Here is a 27,153-nt window from a genome sequence, read left to right as displayed (position 1 = left end):
GGAAGGGGAAGAAATGGAAGCAGTGACAGATTTTACTTTCTTGGGCTCCAAGATCACCGCAGACGGTGACTGTAGCCATGAAATTAAAAGACGCTTGCTCCTTGGGAGGAAAGCTATGGCAAACCTAGACAGCATAGTAAGAAGCAGAGACATCACCTTGCCGACAAAGGTCATATAATCAAAGCCATGGTTTTCCCAGTAGTAATGTATGGATGTGAGAGCTGGACTATAAGGAAGGCTGAGCGCCGAAGAATTGATGCTTTCGAACTGTGGTGCTGGAGAAGACTCCTACGAGTCCCCTGGACTGCAAGGAGGTCAAATCAGTCCATCCTAAAGGAAATCAACCCTGAGTGCTCATTGGAAGGACAGATAATGAAGGTGAAGCTCCAATATTTTGGCCACCTAATGCGAAGAGAAAACTCCCTGGAAAAGACCCTGATGCTGGGAAAGACTGAAGGCAAAAGGAGAAGGGGACGGCAGAGGATGAGATGGCTAGATAGCATCACCGATGCAATGAATATGAACTTGAGCACGCTCCGGGAGAGAGCGCAGGACAGGAAGGCCTGGCGTGCTATGGTCCATGGGGTCACGAAGAGTCGGACACGACTGAACGACTGAACAACAACAACAAAGAGGAACTGGCCATGGCCTCTTCACTCCTTGGCACAGCTTGCCTTCTCACCTCCATGCTTGCCCATATCATCATTGGTGTGCAGGGCTGAGGAGAAGGCATGAGGAGAAGTGACTATCAGGCATAGGAATGCCTGAGATGAGGAGCCATGCAACGCAGCTCCTGGGGCGTTGCAGTGGTGCATTTTGGTGGCAGTTGCTTGGATGATGGGCCCTCTCGGTTACTTTTCCCCCAGGGCTGCTTTCTAGTGTTCTGGATGCCCCAAGCCACTTCATTACAGCCCCCCCAACCCCCAGGATTGACAAAGGAGCTGTTTATTGTTTGAAATAATAGGATTATTCAAAATGAATTAAAGTTCATATGTAGAACAGAACCAAAATGCAGGGTCTTAAAATTGTAGTAGCCATTTATTCTATGATGTTCTGCCTTTCCTCTGTGGAAGTGAAAGTAGCCTGCATAGGATTCCCAGGCTGTTCCCCATCCAAGCCCTGGCCAGAGCTAGGCCTGCTCAGCTTCAGCGCAACGGCTGCATCATCATGTGTGTCCTTCAGGGCAGGGCCTGGGTGCCCAAGAGATCAGCTAACAGCCTGCTGGGTGTCAGGGTGGACAGTGAGCCCATAGAACCTCAGAGCAGTTCTGATTCTGAGGAGGAACAGCCGTCCGTGGGAGAGGAGCGCGCTCATCCCTCCCAGGCCCTGCAGCTGGCAGAGATTCCTCCTGCTGGCATTCCAGACATAGATAGCGGTCCTGGGAGTGAAAGAGCGCGGGAGGAGGGCTGGCTGGATGCTCGACGCAGACGCAAAGAGCGACGAGCTATGGAGGGCGTGGAAAGGAGGCATAGCGCCCGTTTGACGCGCAAGCAATGGTTGCATCCAGAGGAGCCAAGAGAAAAGGGGAGGGACTCTCCCTAGCCCATAAGTTCAGGGACTGCAAGTGAGTCTCGTTCAAACAGGGACCAACTGTTTCCAACCTGGGGCATAGGTTACTCTGCTGTTCATAGCTTAGTTGCTGGTGATAGAGTTATTAAGTTGTAAAAGGAATAAAGCCTTGAAAAGAATCCTTTGTCTGTGTCTGGAGTTGGCTACTGGAGCAGACTGAAAGAGGCCGGCTAGGGCCCACTGACAATGGGATTGAATAATGCTCAAACATTGCATGGCATGAATGAGCACAGATTCTTAGGTCTGCCCAGCATGCAGAAATGTCTAGTTAGGCTTCAACTCTAAGGGTGCTACCAGAGCTAAGAATCAGAAGGCACTGGGCAGCTATTCCATCTTCTCTTCCTTAACAGATTTTTGATAGTAAGAAAAAAAGATGGAAGAAGTGGTGGGGAAAGATGGGAGGGTTACAAGTGGAAGACAACAATGGCTGGACCCCCATAAAATTCTGTGAATGAGTGTGTGGTGTGACAGATTCCTTTTCTGGAAACACCCTCAGTACATCTTTTGCCTATGGAGGCATGCCTATGCTGGAGATAAAGAGGCTGCCTTCAGGGGGGATTTCCTGTGGATTGGGAGCATTTTGAGGTCATGGCCAGTGTGCTGCCAATCAACAGCTTCCATCTTGAAAAGCTGCATTATCGGAAAGTAGTTTTACTCTGCTTTTTTCAGTTAAAGCAGCTCCCAGGTGGTTCTGCTGCAGTGTATCATGTTCCTCCACATAACGCCTAGGCATTCCTTTGTGTCCTGGCAGTGACGTGGTCAAGGGGTGGTGATGCCCCTCCCCCCCATTCATTCATTTTCCCCATTGGCACTATTACCCTCAGGGAGAGTAACTAGAGGAATTAGCCTGCCTTTCTGCCTTATCAAAGTGCTATTGCACTCTTTCGAGCCTTCAGAATTGTGCTGCACTTCCTTTTCACCCGTGGGAGTCATGAGCCCCTGTTTCCCCTTTGAGAGCTGTCATTATGTGCTTCTCTGTTGTTTGTTGCTTTGCGTCTCTGATGTTATGTTCATTTGCTTCTCTGATGTCGTGTTACTTCGCTTCTCTGATGTTTGCTTCACTTCCTGCTTGTTACTTGATCCTTGCATTACTTCACCGCTTCTCTGATGTTTGTGTTACTTTGCTTCTCTAATGTTTGCAATAAAAATGGGTTGGAAGCTATAACTCCGTGACAGTTTGCTGGAATGGGGCAAAATTGGGGTGGGGTGGGTGCTCTCATCTGGAGCCTTCAGATGCTGCATGGGATAATCTGGGATTTCAGCTTCTTAATGGACAAGTGTGCAGAGCTTCGTTATAGATATCCTGTGGGTTACAATGGGAGCTGGTTTCTGTCTTTGTGTTTACGGCTCTCTTTCCCAGAACAAACCCATTAGTGTCTCCTCAGAAGTAATTCCCATTGTAGTCAATTAGGTCCTCTGGGTTCAAATGGGGGCTGGTTTCCCACTTTGTGTTCTCCCCCCCCCCCCATTTCCCAGCACAAGCATATGTGTGTCTACCAGGAAGTAATTCCCATTTTGCTCAATGAGGCTTGCTCCTGAAATGCAGGTGCATCTAGACTTTCAGGGGAAAGGAGAAAGGGGGGGGAGAGGGGGAAAGCCTCTCTTCACAGCAAAGCTGATTCCTTTTTAAAAATCCCATACTCCTCCATTAGCTGCTTCTTCCATTGTCCTGGAAACACGGCTGAGGAGGCATGAACACCGATGAGGTAATCAGACCCAACCCAGACTCTACCCAGCCATCAAGAACATAATTGACTAGAGCTCAGTGGAAACAGCATAGGGCCCCAGGCTACAGCGCTGATAAGCTGGGACTTCAAGGGCTGTGGAAACTGGAAAAGGAGAAGATGTGATTGGGGAAACATTGCAACGAAGTTGCAAACAAAGTGAAGCCGATAAGAGTGGAAACACACCCAAGGATTTCCAGGTATTCCAGCCACACCATTTGCTGAATATCTTTGTCGTTCCCTGGTCATTGAAGGTTACTGCCTACCATTACTTCTACACTTCCTGAGTTTGTGAGTATGTTCTAGGGTTTAGTTTCCTTTGAATGAGAGAGTACTGCAGACTTCTGGTGGATGTCAAGTCCTCTTGAAGACCACAAGAAAACTGAGAAGCTTTGAAGATACCCAGAGGATACACCACTGCCATCAACAGTGGGAGCTCAGACTTGCCCAGCTCCCCAACCATGGACTCTGTGCCAAATTAACTTTGGGCTCCTTCTCACTGAGCTTTTATCCTGTGATTGAGATTGCTCCTTCACGGAAGTTTGTGGGCTCTTTACATGATGCCATGACTTTCCAGGGCATCTCCTGCACTAAATGCCCTTTGTTCCGTTTTTAAATAGATGGCAGATAATGAGCTATCAAATTACCCTGTTGTGTTCTGCTTCAGTTTCCTCCATCAAAAGAGTTAAAGTGGCAAGAAGAGGAGCGAGATCAATGAAAGATAATGGAAGACTCAGATACGGGGAGAAGGAGGGGAGAGGGGGAGGGGGGAAAGGAAGCGGGTGAAAAAGGGAGTAGTTGTGATCCTCCATTTAAAATGGAGGCAGAAAGCCCTGTTTTAAATACAGGATTTTAGGCTGGTGTAGAGATGCCCTTTCTCTCCTTTGCCAATGCACAACCCCAGAGAAGGACTGTGACAAACCTATATATTCTGATGTAACTCAATAGTGCCCCCTAAAGTATCTGGTACATTGACACTATGCCAGGACACCTGAATAGACTTATTCCACCTTCTTGTTCTCCAGTACACATCTAAAACTGCAAACTCTTTTCAATACTGGGCTAACTGGTTCAAACTGGCTGTTTTTTTGAGATATATGTTCAGGGCTGTTACAAACATGGGTCCTGCCATTCTGATTTGCTGGCTAGACCACTGTCATTAGAAATGTATGGTATCACACTGTTGGACAGGGTGGGGAACTACTTTAAGGTGAGGGGTTGAATTACTCGCCACCTGGCCCTCCATGGGCCAGAGAATGTCAGTGGGTGTGGCAACATCCGGTGATGTCATGATCCCCACCTCCTGCACCTTTTGCCTTTCTGTGTGCTGAGAGAGGCACCGAGCTCCATGCCTCTTCCAGCGCGGAGAAGGGAATTTGATTGGTGGAAGTGGAGGTCATGACCATGCCCACTGACATCACCTGGCCTACAAATGGAAGAGTTAACAGCATGCAGGGAAATAATGAGGATAAGAGAATAGCCAGGATTCCTGCTGCAAAGGAATAACGGAGTGGAGAGTAACAGAGATAACAGCGAGTGGTGATCCCTCCAGGGGGTGGGGCTTGGAAGTAAAGACCCACATCCTGGAGGAATCCACAGAGACTAGGCGGGCCAGATGGGGAACCTCCACAGGCGGGATTAGGCCTGCAGGCCAGAGGTTCCCTGTTCCTGCTATAGGACAAGACAACGTTCTCTGTTAAGGCAGCAGCTTTTACTGTGTTCATCCCCATCAAACTAAGAGTTTTCTCACTCCTCATGGGTCTTCCATATAACATCTAATCTGAGGCCAAGATGCTCTCTCAGACCATCCTCTCTGCAGCGAACTCTGCATATACTCCAGAACCCAAGACTCTACTCAAGTAGGTAACATGTAACTAGCTAAGTTAGATTAACATTATTGATTGTAGTTGGAATTTTCTGCGCGTGATTGTTGCCTTCCCTTGTTTTTTTTTACCCTTTTCCTATCTCCCCTCCCCAGTGATGTCCTTTTTATATTTAGTCATTTGGCTGCATTGTTTTACACAGGGAATTCTCACTGAACTCTTCCTTGTGTGAAGGACTGCACATTACAAAACAACTGCTTGTGTTCTTGAGATTTTCACAAGCTGTTTTGTTAAGTTCTGTTTTTTCTGGGCTTTGGGCAAGAAAAGCTAAAGTCACCTTTCGTGTTATTTTTTCCCTAGAATTTGGCTGAAGGGAGGGCTCCTTAGCAATAGGGCTCTGAAACTCCCCAAGCAGCTGGACAGACTAAGGTGTGTCAGGAGGTTCAACCTGACTGGTGGTAGCCTATCAGCAGGACTGTTTTGCAAAGGAACAGGATCTCCTTGCAACAGGAAAGGGGGCAGGATTGAACCTCCAAGTATCCAAAGTATTTGGTGCAGCTAAGGAAAGTGTGTGGTGTGCACGTGCAGTACCAGCTCCAGGTTTTTGAGGGCCCTTGGGCAAAACACCTCTAATGGGCCCTCTTCCTCATGGAGTCTACCTTCTCACTGCCGTTGTCACCAGCTGCTGTTGCTCCCTCTCCTCTTTCTATTCATTGCTACCACTTCCTTGCTCCACAGGCAGAAGCCAGTGAGCATGTAGGCAGGGGCATCTCCTGCTCCTCCTCACCACCACCACCATTGTCTGGGCCAGAACAAGGGGCAGGTAAAAAAGCATATTGCAATGATGAACAGAAGGAGCAACTCCAGGGCGTTGTTGTCAGTGGGCCCCTGCTGGGCAGTGGGCCCTTGGCAAATGCCCAACCATGACTATCTCTGGCACCAGCCCTGGAAAGACTCAGAGAGAGAGAGAGAGAGAGAGAGAGCAGTTTTCCTCATCCCTTCACATGACAGGCTCCTGTTTTTATTACATTTAAGGTAAGTCAGGAAGTGCCTACTTTTCCAGGATACAAATTGGGCACCAAGAGGAGGAATGGGTATCAGACTACAGCCCTGAGCAATGCTGGGCCAGGGAAGAAATGTGTTTGAGGTTGCTAAGAAACTGGCTGCCAAGCAACTCACAGCATTTTCACAAGTGGTGCTAAGACACTTGTGAATGATGTTAATGCAGGACAGAAAAAGCAGGAGGGGCTCAACTTGAAATTGAGTGTATGATGTAAGGATGTAAAAAAGTCACTTACCTTTCCGCGGATTATGTTGATGGGGGGGGAGGCGTTCCGTCCCTCCCCCTGGAATCCTCGACAGGGGGGGAGGCGATGCGTTCCTCCCTCCCGGAATCCTCCACTGCCGGCTGTGCTCCAGGCCAGAGCCGTCTGCAGCCGGATTTCCAGCCGCGGAGGGCTCGGGGGGGGGGGGGGAACCGCGTACGCAAATGGCGGCGGCTACAGCCGCCGCCATTTGCGTTCCTTATTTTTAGCCGTCTTAGTCTACGTAAATATTTACGTAGACTATGACGGCGAAAATAAAGGGGAACGCAAATAGCATAGCAGGCGCTATTTGCATCCCTTTTTGATTCGCCGTTTTAGCCTATGTAAATATTTACGTAGGCTAAAATGGCGAATCAAAAAGGGATGCAAATAGCACCCGCTACGCTATTTGCATTCCCCTTATTTTCGCCGCCATAGTCTACGTAAATATTTACGTAGACTAAGATGGCCAAAAATAAGGAACGCAAATGGCGGCAGCCGTAGCCGCCGCCATTTGCGTACGCGGTTTTTTTTTTTTTTTTTAAACCCAGCCATGATAGGCTATGTAAATCTTTACGTAGCCTATCATGTCGTTTTTTTGTTTTTGTTTTTAACCCAGCCATGATAGGCTACGTAAATCTTTACGTAGCCTAAGATTGCAAATGGCAGCGGCAGCCAGTCGGAAGACCAGCCGCCGCCGCCGCCCAGAAGATCCGCCCCAGGTAAGTCTCGTCCCGGGGGGGATCCGCGGGGTGGCGGGGGGGGGTGGCAGGCCATTCCGCCACAGAGTTCAGGGGGCCGAATGCACTGGCATTCGGCCTCACCGAGATCCGTGGCGGAATTCTCTGACATCCCTAGTATGATGCAGTCAGTGCTTACATTCAAACCATAGGTGTGAGAAAGGCAGTATCAACCAATTTAAGTGCTACTTGTTTTACCAGAGGCAGCATATAGTCATAAAGGCCTTGAAAACAGTAAAATGTCCATCGTAGTAGTTTAGATAGCCACAAAAATATTGTCTTGACCCAAAAATATTTTTATAGAAGCCAGGAGTGAAAAGATTTAGGTTAATTAATTTGAATGCCACTTTACCTCTGTTATAGGAGATCCACAGGTCTACAAATGAGTAGATGGCTGAGTAAGATAGTATCATGGGCCCCAATTTTAAATGTGAGGTGCTTTCAGCTTGTAAGGTTTGATGTTTCTTATCCCAGAGCTGGAAGGAACAAGAGGGCAAATAGCTGAACCAGTCTTAGTGCCAAAGTAGACATGATGTCAGAGATGTATGACTGCATCTGACTTTTGTCGTCCCCCCCCACAACTGGACTGGAGCCACGGTGCAGGTGTGTGTGTGCGTGTGTGTCCCCGTCCATGGCTAGTAGCACCTCCAGGGGACTGATATACATCAGAGAACTGGCACAGGAGAAAGAAGACCACTCTCTCCTCCACCTTGTCCCCAACCCAATTTGGCTTGCCAGTTGTTTCTAGCAACAACAAAAAGAGGTGTTGGGGATGCATTCATGATCATCAGGATGATCTCAGCCCACTCTCTCCTGTGCTAATGTCTGAATACAGAGCTCCTTCTACCCCGAATGCAGAGCATTCTTTTGTTGGTAGGGGAGCATTAAAAAACAAGGTCCCCACAGACTGTTTGGAATGATGCAATCCATCCTACCACCCCCAGACTCTTCTGCTTATTACCATCTCATCCTGATGCATCTGTAGTCCAGGCCCATGACAGCTGTGGGCATGACAACGAGCCAGAACTGTGGGAACTGATGATTAGCTAGATGATGGATAGATCTATCACTGGCAAAATAATGAGGGAGAATACTTGGGCTCTTGAGAGAGGCTTACCACAAAAGATGGTATCCAGTCTTAGGTTTGAGTGTGACATTTACAAGTAACTGTGTAGCCCTCTGCTGGGCAATGTGTCTAGTATTTTAAAATGCAGAAAAATGGGGCATGATCCAACCAATTACACACTTTTCAGATTCATGATTTAATCAAGAGGGATTTAAACACTCACCAAACTCTCCCACTGAAATAAATTAGATATTCAGTCCAACTGTCCTGTGCATGTTTACTTGCAAGTAAGCCCCACTGAGTTCAAAGGGGACTTACAGAACTAGGTGATTGTGCATAGGAGTCCAGACTTGAAAGTGTGTAACCCTGATGGGTGGCCTAGGGTTGTTATCTGAGGAAAGTTTTTTTTTTAACTTTCCGTTTCAGCTATAAGTGGTTCTTACTGTTTGGCAGGGAAACCACCATAGTTTTATACTGAAAGTCATACCTTCTGCTAGCTTTGAATACAGACTTGTTCATTTTATTTTCTTGAGTACAGAGGAGAATGTGCCTTTCCTAAGTCCTGGAGTTTTTGCTTGCTTATTTATTTTTGTGTTTATTTTATTTGCAATTATATTTAGGCTGTTTTTAAGGGTGGAATCCTATTGTTACAAACCCCACTCATTAGTCAGGGTCAAATTTAAGGTAAGATTAAAGCAGCAGTTGATTAATCACAAAAATGAATCCAGTACTATTTGAAGTGGGACGTAAACAGCAGCGGAGCCATCAAGGGGTTAATCTGACATTAATAAAACCACCAGCATTTCTAGCCAGTTTTGATCTCTCTGTATCAAAGCCATTTTCCTTAGCTTGGTAAAAAGGGTTTGTGTAATGTGAAGGTGCTTGCAATCCTTTACCAGTAGAAATTGGTCCTCTGAAAGATGGCATGTTACCTGATATATATTTCTTGATTCTATGAAATAATTTTAGCTGAACATTCTTCATCTCCCCTCCTGTACAACAAGAACCATTCCTCATCATGTGGGGTCCCCAAAGGGAAAGGTTCCGTGCGGTTACCTCACTTCATTCCACCAGACCCAACAGAGTAGACCTGCCCTCAGCAGGACACAAGAACATGGCAAAGAGTTTTTGCTAAAAGATCTGCAAACAGTGGCTTAGTGGTTAAGACGCTGAACTGCAGACTGGAAGGTTGGCAGGACAGCAGTTCGAGACCCGAGTGCGGCGTGACGGAGTGAGCTCCCGTCTTCAGTCCCAGCTTCTGCCAACCTAGCAGTTTGAAAGCAAGAAATTGCAAGTTGTTAAATAGGTACCGCTTCGGCAGGAAAGGTGACAGCATTCCATGCACCTCGGTGTTCAGTCATGCCAGCCACATGACCACGGAAGCGTCTTTGGACAGCGCTGGCTCTTTGGCTTAGAAATGGAGATGAGCACCACACCCTAGAGTCGGACACGACTGGTTGGGAACACATTTACCATTTGTGTTGGCTGTAGCAGTCTCAGTGATAGGGCTGGCCATGAGGCCAAGTTCCAGCAGACAGATTTCAGTTCAAGGGAGTTCAGGCAAAGGCAGAAGTGATCAAGGTAACAGGCACAAGGTCAAAGCTCAGCCAATCGGTCCAGTACATGGAGTCAGCAAAGCAGGAGTGGTCAAACAGGCAGTGGCCAAACACCATTAGGCAGTCAGATACATATACAGTCCAGTGGCAGAGTCAAACAGGAGTCCAAGATCTATAGCAAAGAAATTCAATCACAAGACAGAAAGAGCTAGTGGGACATAGTTTTCAGCGGCCAGCAAGCTCTGGCTGAAGACTTTTAAACCACAAAGGCTGCTGAGGCCCACTCACACTCAGCTGCCATCCATTAGAGTTCTCTGGCCAAAGCCCTACTCAAGAGGAGTTGCTTTTCTCCTGAGGAGACCATCTTTGTAAGCAAGCAGTCCTTCTTACAGGAGGCCTACTGGCTTGTCGCTCAAGGCAACAATGCCCCTGAGGGTTAGGGGGTTGCTCAGCACCTGCTCCAGAGTCAGAGCCCCCTCCCCCTGAGGAGGACGTGCAGCGGTCTCCCCCAAAGGCCCAGGCTGCTCCTGGTCCGGTGCCAGTGACTGGTGTGCCTTTGGTTTCTGGAGACTCTAGTTCTTCCTCTGGAGAGGATTGGTGCAGTGAGGGCGTGACAGGTGGGGGGACTAATGGGAATCATATACTGACTAGCATTCTTAGCATTCAAGGGTGGGCCTCATATGTTTTCAGTCAGCACCGTCACCTATCCCTCCTCCTCGTGGCTTCAGTCCCTTTTCCTTGTTGTTCAATACAACTTGCCCCCAATATCTGCATTAAGCAAATTCATATGACATTCATGTTCTGAATAACAGATTGTGCTACGTTGGGACTGGGGTGGAGAGACAGAGACCTGGTTCGCACATAACACTAACCCATGGTTAACCCATGGTTTGTTGCCCTACCCAGGGTTTGTCTAGCAGATGATTGGACAAACTGTGGCTTGTTTTTTCAATCCCTGAGTTGATTGTTTTCTTCCTCCTTCGCCTGTTCCCTCCCTGTATCCCAAATGCCTTTGCAGCACTGTAGTACTGGCATGTAGGCTGGATCTACACTTACCACCTTTTTTCACTTCCAACGAGGTTTCACCGCCCGCCTTTCACACTATGCAGTAGCCGCCTCAAATTGGAACCGGAATTTCCCACTTCCGTGCTCCCGCTTTCAATACCCTAATATCCCAGTATTTCCCCTTAATGTGCTCTGATTTTCCGCCTTCGCTACTGTATCCGGTCATAGTCCCCTCCCCTGCCTGTCCATGTACGGCGGTGTTTGTATTTCCCTCCTGTCCAATCACAGCTCTCGATGGCCCCATGTCTTCTTCCGGCTACTGACTGCATAGCTTCCTCAGCAGCCCCTGTTTCCTCAGCAACAAGCAAAGGGCTGGATGTGTGCACACGCTTGTCTGATCTCAGAAGCTAAGCGGGGTCGGCCCCGGTCAGTAGTTGGATGGGCAAACACCTGGAAATGAGGCTTCCTGCACTGAGTAGGGGGTTCTTCTATCCCTTCAAATGAGATTTTTACCCCCTCCTATCCCCCGCTCCAGATGGTTTTTTTTAAATTAAGGCGTTTGTCAGGAGCGCCCTAGCTGCCTCTTACAGTCCCCTCCAATAGCCAACTCAGGACACAGATGATGAGGATTCTTTCCAAGGCTTTATTCCTTTATGACTCTTACAGATACTAATCACTAGCGACTAAGCAAGGAACTGCACTGGGGATAGATAGCAGAGTAGCCTAAGCTCTATGTAAGGCAGTTGGTCCCCGTTTGAAGGAGAACCGTGGGAAGACTCTGAACTTACGAGCTATGGAGTGATCCTCCCTCTTTCCCTTGGGTCCTCGGGACACCACCGTTGTTTTAGCGCCAAACGAGCGGAGAATACGGTCTTTCAGATAACCTGGACCTGAGCCGTATAGGGCTTTATAGGACATTATCAGCACTTTGAATTGTGCCCGGACTGAGAGCCAGTGAAGCTGTTTTAACAGGGAAGTTGTATGCTCCCTGTAACCAGCCCCAGTCAGCAGTCAGAGAAGGCTTTTTCCATTGCAACACCCAACTCCTTCCCCCTACCCATAGTTATATACAGTACATCAAGCACCTCCACTTTTAACTTTTATGTTTTATCTTATTTTTATTGTAACTGATTGTTTTATTGTTGTTTATAGGTGCCTTAGAGGCCTAGTTTTGGTAGAAAAGTAGGATAAAATTATTTTTTAATAAATAAGCAAATAAAGAATAGCACTGAAAAGAAATTTCACTCATATTTCAATATTCAGCAAAATAACTGAATTCAAATCTGACTTCTAAATGTCAATCTTTAGAAAAATAATTTTTGGAATTGCCTTTTGAGGGATTCTTTATAAAACAACTTAAAGTCTGATTAATTTATTTAGCTGATTAATTTAGAGTAAGAATGCTAACTCTCAGCATTTCAGTTCAGCTGCCTCAATTCAGCAAGGAAGAGCTCAGCATCTCCAGTGTGATACTCAGTTGGGCCTCACTGAACTTGAAGAGTGCACTGTCCTCTATGATGCAGTTTATGGCGTAGGAATAAGCAGAATGTTTTGATCAGCAATTAAATGGGAGATTAGCTCAGTAGGCTGTGAATCTGGACCCTCAGGTCATATTCACACACACATGCGCGCGCGCACACACACACACACACACAGAGTTCAGCTTCAGTGTGTTCCCATGTGCACAGATGCAACCAGGTTCCAGACACTAATAGGAGCCTCGTGTGGTGCAGAGTGGTAGGCGGCAGTATTGCAACCGAAACTCTCCCCACGACCTGAGTTCAATCCCAGCGGAAGCTGGGTCCCAGGTAGCCGGCTCAGGTCGACTCAGCCCTCCATCCTTCCGAGGTTGGTAAAATGAGTACCCAGCTGGCTGGGGGAAAGGAAGTCACGACTTGGGAAGGCAATGGCAAACCACCCCGCTACAGTCTGCCATGAAAACGCCAGCGCAAGTGGCGTCCCTCTAGGGGTCAGTAATGACCCGGTGCTTGCACAAGAGGAACCTTTCCTTTCCTTTTCCAGACACTAATGCTACCATTAGAATATTGTTGCCATTAGTGGCATGCCCAAGGGCTCAAGAGGATGAGATGGCTAGATAGCATCACGGATGCAATGAATATGAACTTGAGCACGCTCCGGGAGAGAGCGCAGGACAGGAAGGCCTGGCGTGCTATGGTCCATGGGGTCACGAAGAGTCGGACACGACTGAACAACAACAACAAGGGCTCAAATTTCAGCACTCGTGTCTCTTACTTCAGGACATCTGATTCCAACAATCCAAGAAAATCTAGAGCTGTATGAGGCATACGGAGTTGCCTTGTATGGAGTCAGACCACGGATCCATCCAGCCCAGTGTTGTCTACTCTGACTGGAGTGGCTTTCCAAGGCCTCAGGCCAAGGTCCCTTTCCCAGACCTGCTTACCTGAGATCCTTTTCCCTGGGAATGCCAAGGGTTGAAACATCTTGAGGCCTTTTGCGTTCAAAATATGCTATCTATTAATGAACTATGCTCCTCCCTAAAGCTACAGCCAGACCACTATTCATTTCTTCATTCATTCTAATATTTGTATGCCCCCTTCAGGGCAAAGTCCTCCCCAAGTCACTCACATAAAACAAACACATACCCTGGGCAAGACTTATCCAAGGGCTTTCTGACAGCTTCCCTGGCTGGCAAGAGCCAGCACAGTCTGTGCATTCTGTATCGCTTTGGAGCACATGGGTGTCACTTTTCTCTGGGGAACATCCAATGCCCCAGTCTAGTGCTACCTGAATGACAGGCCCATCCTTAGGTGAGAAATACAAGTGCTGAGCAAAGTTCAACCATTATCAGTTCTACATCCTCTCCCAAATCTGCTGTCTATGTAAGTTACAGGCATAGATGAGTTGTAGATAACAAGATAAATAAATGCCGTGACAGAAGACTGATTTAGAATATCAGATCTGCTAGAATATTCACACTGGTTTTGAGATGGAGAGCTATGACCTGCAGCAGCCGTCCAGAAGTCTTGGACTACAACATCCATCAACCCTGACAGTTTGGGAACCCCTGGGGATGATGGAAGTTGTAGTCCAACACATATGCAGGGCACCAGGCTGGGGAAGGCTGACCTACAGCATCTTTACTAACACCATGTTCGATGCTTTCCTGTGTTGCCATTTTTTCTCAAATTATTGGAGGGAGTTGGGTAAAATGTGCATTTTATTTTTATGTAGATAGTAAATGGAAGCAGGCAGTCTCCAGCTTTCTAACACAAAAATATTACTGGGTGGCTTAACAATCCTTTATAGTGATACGCATTTCTTACTTTATGACATGTAAAGAGAACCGCAGAGAGTTCTTTTTCCTGGAAAGAAAGGTATTCCCCCCAGTCTGCTTTTCACTATTATTAATATCATGTCTGCAGTGGAAATAAAATATAGTGCCATGAAAACCTAGAAACAAACTTTGAGAAAAGCATATTGCTTGGAGTTAAGCTTTTTGGCTTCTTGCTTGCTTTTATGAACACCCTATTTAACCAAATGCTTGCTTGATGGCTGGTGGGGTGTATTTGTTTTGGTGGGGTTCGTTGTACAGGTCTTTTGCTGTGTACTCTACTTCTCACTTGCTCACTAACAGTGCCAGGTGGGACTATAACTCCAATGTGAGAGACCTACATTGTTCAAGTGGGAAAGGGTTAGGAAAACAGAGACAGAGGCTACTATTAACCAAACATTATTCATGGTGAATTCCAACATTCAGAAACATTATTTGGGGGTGGGATCTAATACTGTTGGGGAGATAATGCTTGTGCATCCTTCTAAGATAGCGTTGTTAGGGGGGAAGTCAATGATGAACAGCTGGTTACAGAAGTACTGAATGTTTGTATCCTTTGCTTCCTTTAGTGTTTTAGGTAGATGCGAGACAAAGCCCAGTGCAAAGTTAGATGCACCTAAGCCTGTTGATTTCCAAGTCTGCATGGTAAAAATCCAAATTGATGCCAGTTGAAGAAACGATATCTCATAGTGTATTAGCAGATTGGCAATTTTGATGGTGCCCAAATATTATTACTTAATCTTAGAATACTTTTCCCTGGAAATATATCTCAAATGATTAAGCTTAATTTGAATAAAGTGATTAATGAGATTTTGATAGATGGGCATCTTTAAAGCTGAGTTTGTGGGGTAAGATAAGTATACTCAAGATGAATACTATATCTCAGATTGTTTATGTTATACATGGGATTCCTTTATATATATCTGGCAATATTGTCAGAAAATCAGTGCTTTGTTTTGTACATTTCTGGGGTGTTCCTCTCACCAAGATTATGTTGGAAAAGGATGCAACTTCCAATTAAAAAAGGTGGATTTGATTTTCAGAAACTTGCTCTATATTATTGGGCTTATCTGTTGACTTGTACTGAATTCTGGCCTTTCCCGTTTACACTGGATTTTCCACTTTGGTCAGTTTTGGAATCTTCGTCTCTGGTTCCTCTCTTTAAATGGATGGCATAAGATTCTAGGCATACAAGAACAGATAAGGTTCCTCCCACATGTGTGGTGTATAATGTCATGTCAATTATTTTCTCATGCTACATTGACTTTATGGGGCAATCCAGATATAAAAATCAGTAAGAAAGTATTTTTGTGGCGGACATGGAGAGATAAGGTGATTTTTTTTACTTTCGATCAACTGGTGGGTGCTGACAATGAGTTCTGTCATTTTCTATCCTGCATGCTAAATACGGTTTGCCAGCTATAGCTGAATGGCAATAGTTGTAACTGCAGCATTTGTTACTATCTAGTTTTGGCCCAGCCACTTGTACAGCATCAGAGGCTCTGTCATTATTGGAAGTACTTAATACTTGTCATTGGTGAATAAATGCAAACGAGGGCTTTACAGTTAATTAATTTTTATCCCACCTTTCCACCAAAAATGGCACTCAAGGCAGCTAACAATAATAACATTGAGATTAGAACAGAAAAGTTAATTAAAACGTAACATAAAAACAAGTAAATTTAAAACCCACCAATAAAATAAATAAACAGCACTCAACCCAATAAAACCTCCTACAGTAGCAGACCATCTGATATCCCAAAGGCTGCTTAAATAAAGTTGTCTTTGCCTGCCAGCAGGACAGCAGAAAGGGAGCGAACCTAGCCTCCCTCGGCAGGGAGTTCCACAGCTTGGGAGCAGCTACCAAGAAGGTCCTCTCTTGCATCCCCACCAAATACACCTCTGAAGGCAGTGGTATCAAAACAAGGGCCTCCCTCGAAGATCTTAAAACCCAGGCAGGCTCGTATGGGAGAAGGTGGATTTTCAGGTAGCCTGGTCCCAAGCCATATAGGGCTTTATAGGTCAGAACCAGCACTTTGCATGGTGCCAAGAAACAGACCAGTAGCCAGTGAAGCTGTTATAACAAGAGAGTCAGGTGTTCCCTGTAAAAAGGGGGTCAGACACACCCTTTTTTAGGCCTTAGAAATATGGAGCTGAGCAAACTTTAGATATGGAACTGGGCAAACTTTAAAGATACAACTACTTTCCATCACACCTTCCCACCCTGGCATGGAAAGTGAGATGTTACCCATTTCCCCAGGCAGGGGACTATTTATCACAGTGGCCTTGATCTATCCCAGAGGAATGTAAATGCCTCTGTATATCACGTTGTTGTTTGTTTTCGGTATCATGCATGCCCCCTTGCAAGGCCAGACTCTTGTCCAGAGCCAGAGGTTTTTGGCAGGCTGTGAAACATACACTGGCCAAAACGCTACTTTGCAGACAAATGTGTCTCTTTTCCCTTTTCTTCTGCACTTCAAGCATTTAACATTAATAGTGCAAGGGGCACAGAGGCAACTGAGTATGAAAATATGCTCTTGACATGGGGTCTCTTCACACCTGAGTTTTTTAGCAGGATCGTTCTTCTTTAATCACTGGTTTTCATGAGAACTTTAAATGATGCTGCTGCTCACCTGCTGCTATCTCACAACTTTCCTTCCCTCTTCCCGTGTTATCTGAGAATGGGGAAAAACCTGGCATTTTCTGTGCTTGCAATTGAAATTGTCATTTCCCGCCCGTGTATTTCCCCTTTAGCACTTTGTCCTGCTTCGTCTGGGCGTGTGCTAGGGGGTGTTGCTGGGCGGTGTTGAATAACATTGTCATGACAACAAATTGGTGGGAAGGGGGGGCAGGTCACTGACTGGGCTTCCAGTGACCCTTTCTGCCTCTTTCCCATTCCACTGCGGGCTCTGAGATCCCTCAAACACAGCAATGTTTACTTTGGAGTAAACTCATTGGCTGTAAGGCTTTCCTTTCCTGGGAGTAAGTGCCATTGAAATCTGTGTGGCTTGCTTCTGAGTAGGAATGCATAGTAGTGCATCCCCTTCAGTGCATTTACTTGGAACATCCCCCTCCCATTGACTTCACTGACTGCTCCTTCTCCCTTTTGTTCACCAGATTGATGGACTTTTTTCCTCCCAGGGTGGATGGGGGAGTTGCCCTTCTCAGCCATGCAGGAGAAAGCCTTGACAGTTAGGATTGCAATGGGTATTAAAAGTGCCTTTTCTCCTCCCCTGAATAAATTCATCATGCAGGGCTTGGAATGGTCATTTTTAATCATTTCCTTTTTGGGTGTGGAGTTGTTTTAGATAAGGCAGTAATGCTGAGGTGGTTTTCCACAGTACTGCCAGCCACCTAGCCAGCCACAAGAGCAACAACAGTGCTGGGCGGCGGGGGCGGGGGCAGGAAGGAAGCCGGGTCTAATGAAGAAGGTGTCCCCCGTGAAGTGGTCATGGGGGGGGCTGCTGGGGGGCCTGGTAGGGATGGCTTGGTGCACTTACTGTATACAAGTCCATTTGTGGATTTCTTACTTCTGTAGTTGGGAACCCGGAAATTGGTATACCCTTCAAACTCAGTAGTTCAAGCAATATACTGCATTTAATTCCATCACACATTGACATATTTAGCAGAGAAGGACTAGGAGCGCCAGCACCCTCGGGGTAAGCCACTGAACAGACTCTCCCTCACCACAAAATCAGAGGAAGGAGTAGGGATGTCAGAGAATTCCACCACAGATCTCGGTGAGGCCGAATGCCAGTGCATTTGGCCCCCCGAAATCTGTGGAGGAACGGCCTGCCCCCCCGCGGATCCCCCCCCGGGACGAGACTTACCTGGGGCGGATCTCCCGGGCGGCGGCGGCTCCAGCGGTGGCTCCGGCGGCAGCTGGTCTTCCGACCAGCTGCCGCCGCCGCCGCCATTTGTCTTGTAAAAAAAAACAAAAAAACACACGACATGATAGGCTATGTAAAGATTTACGTAGCCTATCATGGCTGGGTTAAAAACAAAAACAAAAAAACGCGTACGCAAATGGCGGCAGCTACTGTCAGGGTGGACACTGAGCCCATAGAATCCCAGAGTAGTTCTGATTCTGAGGAAGAGCAGTCGCTCCTGGGAGAGGAGCACACTCCTCTTTCCCAGGACCAACAGCTGACGGAGATTCCTCCCACCAGCATTCCTAGTTTAGTTAGCAGTCCAGGGAGTGACCAAGCACAGATAGCAGACATGGTGGATGCGTGACGCAGACGCAGAGAGCGGCGCCAGATGGAGGGCACGGAAAGGAGGCGAAGTGCCAGGTTGGTGCGCAAACAACGGCTGCGCCCAGAGGCTCCAAGGGAAAAAGGGAGGGACTCTCCCTAGTCCTTAAGTTCAGGGGTCTGCCAGTAATTCCCTTTCAAACGGGGACCAACTGTTCCAACTTAGGGCATAGGTACTGTGCTGCTCAGATCTAGTTGCAAACGGTATAGTTGTTAAGTTGTAAAAGAAGAATAAAGCTTTGAAAGGAATCCCTTTGTCTGTCTCTGGACTTAGCTACTGGATTAGACTGAGAGAGCCCTCCAAGGAGCCCTTGACAGCTACGGCCACCACCATTTCCGTTCCTTATTTTTAGCCGTCTTAGTCTTCGTAAATATTTACGTAGACTATGACGGCGAAAATAAAGGGGAACGCAAATAACGTAGTGGGCGCTATTTGCGTCCATTTTTGATTCGCTGTTTTAGCCTACGTAAAGATTTACGTGGGCTAAAATGGGGAATCAAAAAGGGACACAAATAGCGCCCGCTACGCTATTTGTGTTCCCCTTTATTTTCACCGTCATAGTCTACGTAAATATTTACGTAGATTAAGATGGCCAAAAATAAGGAACGCAAATGGCGGCGGCTGTAGCCACCGCCATTTGCATACGCGTGTTCCCCCCCCCCCGAGCCCTCCGTGGCTGGAAATCCGGCTGCGGACGGCTCTGGGCTGGGCTGGGCCTGGCCGGCTGCTCCGCGGAGCTGCCGTGGAGCACAGCCGGCCATGGAGGATTCCAGGGGGAAAGAACAGATCGCCTCTCCCTCCCGTCGAGGATGCCGGGGGGGGGGGGACAGAACGCCTCCCCCCCCACCATCAACATAATCCGCGGAAAGGTACGTGACTTTCGTACATCCCTAGGAAGGAGGGATGCAGGGGACCAGCAACCGTAGCCCACTATCCCGGTCATTGGAACGGCATCCGACTTCCCTCCTGCTGTGGAGGAGTGGAGGGCTGGGCGGAGCCATCAATCATGTTACAGGAACCAATGATCAGGGGAGGGGAGGGGGCATGGAGCCGGCAGCCCCCTTCTGTCCTGATTGTTCCGTGCAGCTCGGCCCAGCCACGAAAAGCTATAGAGCGGAGGGACTCAGTATGAGAGATGCCTATATACAGGGCCAGCGTAAATCCCAGAAAGGATCTGGAATCAAAAGTACCAGTTTATAGTGGGATAAAATGCCAGGTGTGAAGACAGCCTTAGTTGTGGCTGGGAATGAAGACTGGGGGAATGATGCAAGGCCTTCATACAAGAGGTGGTTGTGAGGAGAAATGTAAAGAAAAAGTGGGAGGTGGCACTACGTAGGCGTTCTGGGAAGGAAAGCATTGCAGGCACCCTCCCACTGGAGATATGTTGGCCTCGGCTTATAGGACTTGTAGTTCAAGACATCTGGAGGGCATCAGTTTGGGGAAGGCAGATCTACACCAAAACCTCTGGCCACATGCTCAGTTTTGGTCATTAGCCCTCCCCTCCCCTGTATCTCCCTAGTGTGTTTTAGAGAAATGATAGTTCTGTAGCCTCAAGGGAGGGGCTAGGGCTGGTATCACTGAGCTTTGTCTAGCTCCCAGTGCTAGGATTTGATGGTTCATACGGCCTAAAACTATGGCTGGCCAATTATGGGTAGCAAGTGTGTCCCCAATGGCACAAGAAGCAGCTGGTTTGTGCAACTTCTGTCCAAGAGTCTGTGGAAGTGGCTACATCAAAGAATGAGGCCTACAGGCCTGCCTGGCCCTCCACCAGAGCTCTGATGCCTTCTCCCTGACTCAGGAGACTATGGGCAAAGCCACACTAAGGACCTGGGGGGCTGACTACACAGTGTAATATTTGTTTGTTTGTTTGTTTTAAGCCTTAGGGATTTATAATCACTCTTCAACAAGTTCCCAGCGTAGCTAGTTTGCGCAATAGTGGTGGTATTATCAGGGTCAAACTGGATGAGAAGACAGCACAGATCTGCCCCAGCCCCATAGGAAGAGGGAGTGGGGGCCAATTTCAAGAACAAAAGGAGTGCACAGGTGATGAGTGCAGACCCCCACCCCACCTTACCTCCCTGCAGCTGAGCGTCTGTAATGGGTGTGTGCTCAGCTGGGAGACAAACTCTGGCTGCAGGAGCAGTGGGCATTGACGATTATACACTCCTCAACCACGTGACCCTTTCTGCCGGTTAAAATGGAAACAGCCCCCCCCCCCCACCGCTGTTCCATCTAACTGAGGCAGTTCCATGTTTAAATACACATCTGCAGCCATCACAGCTAGCCTGGCCCTCATACTTTGGAGGACTGGACATGTAGCACATGATGTGCCAGAAATGGCTGGCCACTCCTGAGCTAAAAAATGTCTATGCTGCTTCCCACGACAGGCACACTGGTGATGTGACATGAAGTGAGAAATGAGGGAAGCAGAGAGGAGAAATTAGCTCCTGAGACTGCCAAACATAATAAATCCATCACAGGCAAGGCCAAAGCAATCCACTTGTCTTATGAAAGAACGGTCATTGGCCACTGATAAGGGGATGACAGCAAAATACCGTGTGATGCTGGTGGAACCTGGAGGGTGTCAGCTCTCCTTCAACCAGTATTTTTCGACTCGGGGGAGCCATTAGGAATGTGTGTGGCGAGGCAGTGCTGAGGCTGGGAGAACAGGGAGCTCTGGCAGCACATTTATTGCTCACGCAGTAGGCACTTTCTCTGCAAAGCTCGTAAAACCGAAGCCGCTGAAGATGCCGTAGCTGAAACACTGCTGCAGTGAGATGGGGCAGGAGAAGAGAGACAGGACATGGGCAAAAGGAAGCCCACTGCTGTGCACTGAGGCTGGGAGGCTGTTTTCATTAGGACAGGCGGGAGGGACAGAGAGGCACTCAGCAGTGCCAGGGTGTGTGTCCTGCATAAATCCAAAAGGGGGAAACCCTCCGTATTAAGGGTAAAAAATATTATTGTTTTCCTTTCTGTAATCAGACTTTTCTATTTATCCACTTTTTATCCAAGACACTTGGGTTTTCTGTCCTCGCACCAACCCTGTGAGGTAGGAGAGAAAGAGAGAGAGAGTGGCTCCAGGTCACCCAGCAAGCTTCATCCATGAGTGCAGATGAGAATATAGACATTCTGCAATTATATTTAAAGTGCAGAGAAAGCTAAGTATTGTGTACTGGCTGTGGTACAGTATCCTCCTCCTCCTCCTCCTCCTCTTCTTCTTCTTCTTCTTCTTCTTCTTCTTCTTCTTCTTCTTCTTCTTCTTCTTCTCTTTTGTGAAGGCTATGAAGATAAGCTTGAAAGTGTGGGTGATGCCTGATTAAATCTCTGAAGGCAAAAGGTAGGAGGCTGAACAGAATTTTCCATGGTCAGGGTTGGGGACCTCAGTGTCCTGCATAGTTCCTTGCCCATCCTTATGAGTAGCAAAGCAGAATAATGTGTGAATAATAAGCAAAGAAGATGCAGATTTACTTCATCTACCTATTTTATTCAGAGTGCAAAATTCTGCCTTTCTTGGCCCAAAATTTTGCTTTTCTTTTTAAAAACAGAGTACCCACAGCCTACCTTTAAGCAAGTATCACAGTAATTTTCTTATATTAAAAAAAATAGATAAGACACACATTGTTTGTAATAAGTTATACTTATCCTTTTATCTATAATAGGGATTCTCCCCCTCCCCCATTTAAAGAACTGCTGTATTTTAGGAATGCAATTGTGTTGCATAGCTACAAGGAGTCAGGGATTTGGGGGCTTGTAGCAGGTGCCTTATAAACTGAGGTGAAAACCTAGCCTAGTGAGCTATCTGAGGTAATGTCTGCTTGTTTATCCCTCATCTCGTAACCTTTTTCAGGTATAGAAAAATTAGGGGTGTGTAGACCATGAGCTGCTATGAGTGGCAGAGAGTAAAAAATGTTTGGATTAATCTGGCCTGGTATAAATAGTACTAGAAGCCTGCTCTTTGTCCCTTTCTTGATTAATATAGCAGTACCCCCAGCACTCCAGGCACTTGCCTGCTCAGATTTTTCCCCCTTCCCCTGTCCTTTTTTGCCCCTGATGCTGTAAGCAATAGCCGAGTTTCTGCCTTTACAACCAAACAGTGGTGCCAAAGGATCAGTTGATTTCCAGCTTCTATATCACAGTGCAGTTGGGGATTAGGGTTGCCAACTGACCAGAAAAAAGGCAGCAGTGGGTTTTTTTAAAAAAAACAACACCTTGGCTAGTTGTCAAGAATTTTTATACAAAAACAAGCAATGGCTTTAGTTGAGCTGGTATTCCAGCCAAGGGGTAGAACAGGTATACTTCAAGCATAGAACCATGCCTTGAACATGTTTACCAAATTTCATTCTCATAGCTCAAGTGCTCAACAAAGTTGTAAACTGAATGTTGACCAGGCCACTTAAACCAAAGGCCTCACTTCACTCAGCCACTTACACTATGGACTATGAGAGCACAACCCCACGTTCCCTTGGCAAACACGTGTTCTCAAACCCTTATTTTTTGTGTTAACATGAATGCAGGCATGGGAGAATGGGGGTAAGATAACTTGAAGAGCAGAAGAGAGGGGCGTTTACTTGCTTGCCAATTCTCCCCCAGCAAATTTCCCAGCCTGAACCTGTTATTCCCCACCCCAGCTGGGCTTACTTCCAGTTTCAGATCTGGGAGAGAAAGTACTGAAAACAGTTCAGATTGGGGTGGGTGGGGTGTATTTATTAATTTATTATTGGTTAGCTTTGTAAACTACCCAACTGGCAAATGCCTTCAGGGCGGTTTACAATTGCAAGGGAGAGCTAGTGAGTGGAGAAAGGGTTAAGCATCCCACCCTGCCCTGATGATTCTCCCCTGCAACTGCCTCTCCATCCCCATATTTTCCTTAGGCAGGAAAGGGTGTGGTTAGGAACCACATGTTCGCCTTGTAACATCTAACTCCAGCCAGAACAGTCTTGCACAGCAAATATTCTCTAAAATTAGCCATTTATTTATTAAGAATATGCATATCCCACCTTTCTAATTAAGTAATGTACCAAAATTCAGAGCTCAGTTCTGTGCAACAACTCTCATGCCTCCAAACTGCACAGCTCATATGCATGTGCCAAGAACAGTTTTGGCTGTGGGATTTTAAAATGTAAAACACACTTTTAGAAAACCCACAAAGCTCAAAAAGTATGAGCTGTTACTTCTCTGAATTTGCAATACAATTCACAAACTCAAAGTTAAAAGTGAAATTACACTGGCATCTAGGGGCAGTATCCGAGCCTGCGCACGTACCAGGAGGACCCTCTGCTAGCAGTTCCAGAAGCAACCCGAAAGGAGTGGCAGCGCTTGTTTCCAGAATGAGGCCGGTCAGCAGAGCATGCCGAAGGGAGCGCTGCTTCCCTGCCCCAACCGGGGCACAAGCACCTCCATTTGTTTTTGAGGTTGCTTTTGCAACCGCTAGCTACCTGTTGCGCAAGCGGTGGGTCTCGCCGGTGCAGCGGAACTAGCAAGAGTGCAGCAGCCATATCAGAGGCTGCTCATGAGTTCCAAAACTCTTAAGAGAATCGAAATGACAAAACAAGAAAAAAAATCATACGTGATTTCTTTTTAATTGAAATCATAAACCGGATGAACTGCCACTTCCTATGCCCTGCCAGGCTCTATGTTTTTTCTTTCTTTCTTGGCCCATAAAAATAATTACGTTTTCCCTTCCATTAATTCCTTCCCAGTGCAAAGTATGCCAGTTCCAGGGCTTGGGTACTCCCCGCATCCCTTTCAGGGGCATGTAGGGGAAATGGGAGGATCCAGAACGCCTCCTTTTTGCTCTTACTGCTGCTGGAGCACCAGTGCTGGAGCAGCAACGGCATGGAGGGTTCTGTACTCCAGGAAGGAGGTTTCTGCGGGTGAGCTGACCCCGCCTCCTTCTCTACAGGTGGAAAGTATGATCCACTATATCCAGTAGACCCTGGGATGCCCTCCCAGGGACCAAAGATATGTTTATCGGAAAAGACCAAAAAATTCTTCCCATCGGATTTAAATACTGGCAGAGCAATCCTGTGGAGGTGGGGGAAGGGGAACCCACAGTGGTTGCGCCACTCACCACATCCAAACCGCTGCTGGCCAGCTGCAACCAGGCAGAAGGTAGGCAGGGCAGCCTTATTTTGTTGTCCTTTGACACCCCCCACCCGCTGCCCCCTTGACTCCCTTGGAAGGAAATTTACTATGTCAGTTCACAGACAGTCCAGGAGGTATGTACAACTTGAGCACGCTCCGGGAGAGAGCGCAGGACAGGAAGGCCTGGCGTGCTATGGTCCATGGGGTCACGAAGAGTCGGACACGACTGAACGACTGAACAACAACAACAACAACCAGGAGGTATGTAGCACCAGCTTCCCAGTCAGGGAGCATAGGATTGCTCCTTGAGCTTCTATTATTTGTATCTTGCTTATACTAGAGTATTTACTTGTCTTCTGACAGTTGCTTTGAATAATAAAATTATATTGTTGACAATGATATTGTATATTTGGATTTATGCATATTTGGATGCATAAAAATCAATAAAATATGTCCAGTTTTTCATGAATTTATCCCATCTTTGTGTTTTTCTGTCATTTTGCCATAAGGGCAAACTCTCACAGTTTACCTAACCATTCTCCTATAGAAGGTATTCTTTATACTCTCTGGTTCTTTACTGTCACTGTGCTGAATTCTGCAAATGGTGTTACAAGATCAAGATCACATAGTATAAAGAACAAATGGGTATATAATTAACTGTTTGATACTGAAATACTTTAAGGGTGCAATCCTATGCATGTTTAGACAGACAAAAGGCCTACAGCTCCCAGCATGCCCCAGCCAGCCATGTCTAAACATGCATAGGATTGCACCTTAAGTAATTTTTACCGTGACTTTATAGCATTTATATGTATCATGGTTAGGACTAATAGTCCATTTTTTGTCTCTGTTTGAAAACTCTCCTTCATTATTTAAATCATTCATGTTCACAAAATGCTGCAATCATTCCTCACAAACAGCCATGGCTTTGTATTGTTAATTCAGTCTGTGCTTGTGTTTGCGTTGCATTAGCCTCTTTTCCTAACTGGCCTCCAGCTTTCTCCCTTATTTAGTCCCATATGACCTTCTATCTCTACCACAGTCAGCTCTCCTAACTTGCAGAGCATACCAATAATCTATTTTGGTGGTTTCTCCCCACCCCTTCTTCCTTGTGGACATCCCACCGATGTTGATGCTCAAACTTTGTTCTTCTCCCTGAATTTTCTTTCTCACTGACTTCATCCATTCCAGTCATTCCAACTCTTATACATTAAAAAAAAAAAAAATCATTTTGCAGATTTGTGGTTTCCCACACAGCCCAGATTATTGCCTCTCAGATAATCTCTCACATGTTTTACTGGCACCCCAAGCTGCATCATCAAAATATAAAACCACGTCTTCTCTCTTGCTCTTATTTCCCTCTCAGTTAACAACTCTGGTAAGTTTTTTGGCCTTCTTCCCCTATGATTCCTGCTTCACGTTCGCCTTCTCCTCTCTCTATCTTGTATATCCAGTGGCTCTCCTTGTGCTCTGGCTTTCCTTTTTAACACATTCTATCATCTGTCCTTTGCATATAAATGCAGACATTTATTATGGTTGCCAGGTCTCAGGGTTTGAAACAAAATATCAGGGTGTTAGTGTCCCTCTTAGGGACTCTAGAGGAAGGGATAAAATCTCAGTGGGAGGGGACAGAAGAAAGTGGGCTAGCTCTTTTGCGCAAGGCCTATTCTAAAGTTTATCCACCTCTTTCCCCTAACATTGGGGGGGGGGGGTGTCTCCACAGGGGATTTGCTGTGAGTTGGCTGTATTTGGAGCTCATTCAGGGCACATGATATTGTGACCATCCCACAGCCATCCCAGAGATTTTCACAGAAAAAATGGTTTTTCTGAGGCTACTTTTAGTTTGATTGTTTTCTTTAATTCGGCTTGTCTGCGCTTCTGTTGCGGTGTGTACCAACCCTCCACATTTACTTTGATAGCCTTGCCCAGGGGTGCCCAGCTTCCGCTTGGCTGTGACCTCACTGACTCCGGTCAAGGGGTGTTCCCCCAGTGTTTCCTCTCCCTCTGTTTCCTTGATGTTTCTGCCATTTTGCAGCTGGCCGCACAGGAGTTCTGAGCTACCTCATGGTATTTATTTCACCTTGCCTACCACTAACCTCTGGCGCCCCCCCCCCCCAAGTACAGGTGTGCTCTGCTCAACAGCCTCTACCTTTAAAAAAAATCCTCTTAAATTCATACTGCGTAAAAGCGCAATGTCGAAATAGTGCATTGCTGCTATACTGTGAACCTGAAGTAAGTGCTCCAGTTTCACCAACCACAGCTGCCTAGGAGAGAGTGGAGTTATGTACAAGTGGGGTATGGGGTGGGTGGACATAGAGTAAAAAAAGATGGAGAGATCAATGAGTAAGGCTTGTTTCCTACCCCATTTTCCCCATGTTTACACTTTTGCCTATTGCTTCCAACCCCCCCCTTTCTCCTTCCCCCTGCTCACAGTGAGAAGTTAATGCAATCAAGTGGAGAAGCGATGTTGCATAACAGAGAAACTACAAAACATCAAAGAAGCACAACAGCACAACAGCAATCTAAGAGAGCATCGGAGAAGCAAAAGAGCGCTTTAGGGTGAATTGCTAAAGTTAGCCTTTAACCCTTTCACTGCAGGGAAGCGAGATTTATTTCTTACTTCTGAGTAAACATGCACAGAATGGGGGGTATGTTAAAGATTGAAAGCAGGCTACCTAAAGTGATTGAGTGTCCCCACTACTGTGGTAATGCGAG

At 46.7% G+C, this 27,153-nt stretch overlaps 1 pseudogene across 1 annotated transcript in view; it reads left to right on the top strand.

The window, feature by feature from the left end:
• The window catches only part of LOC146352896 (protein CFDP2 pseudogene), a 1,048,348-nt pseudogene extending 1,047,415 nt beyond the window's left edge, over window positions 1-933 (top strand). Inside the window, exon 3 of the transcript XR_014787098.1 lies at window positions 880-933. The product of XR_014787098.1 is annotated as a protein CFDP2 pseudogene (transcript). The remainder of the gene's footprint in view (window positions 1-879) is intronic.
• Window positions 934-27,153: the final 26,220 nt, after the last annotated feature.

The sequence above is a fragment of the Heloderma suspectum genome, chromosome 2 (genome assembly GCF_057233095.1).
Source record: "Heloderma suspectum isolate Gila_16-S chromosome 2, 16-S_ref, whole genome shotgun sequence".
NCBI classification, from domain to species: domain Eukaryota; kingdom Metazoa; phylum Chordata; class Lepidosauria; order Squamata; family Helodermatidae; genus Heloderma; species Heloderma suspectum.
The sequence above is the reverse complement of the archived record's forward strand: the minus strand, read 5'-3'. Positions and strand labels throughout refer to the sequence as shown.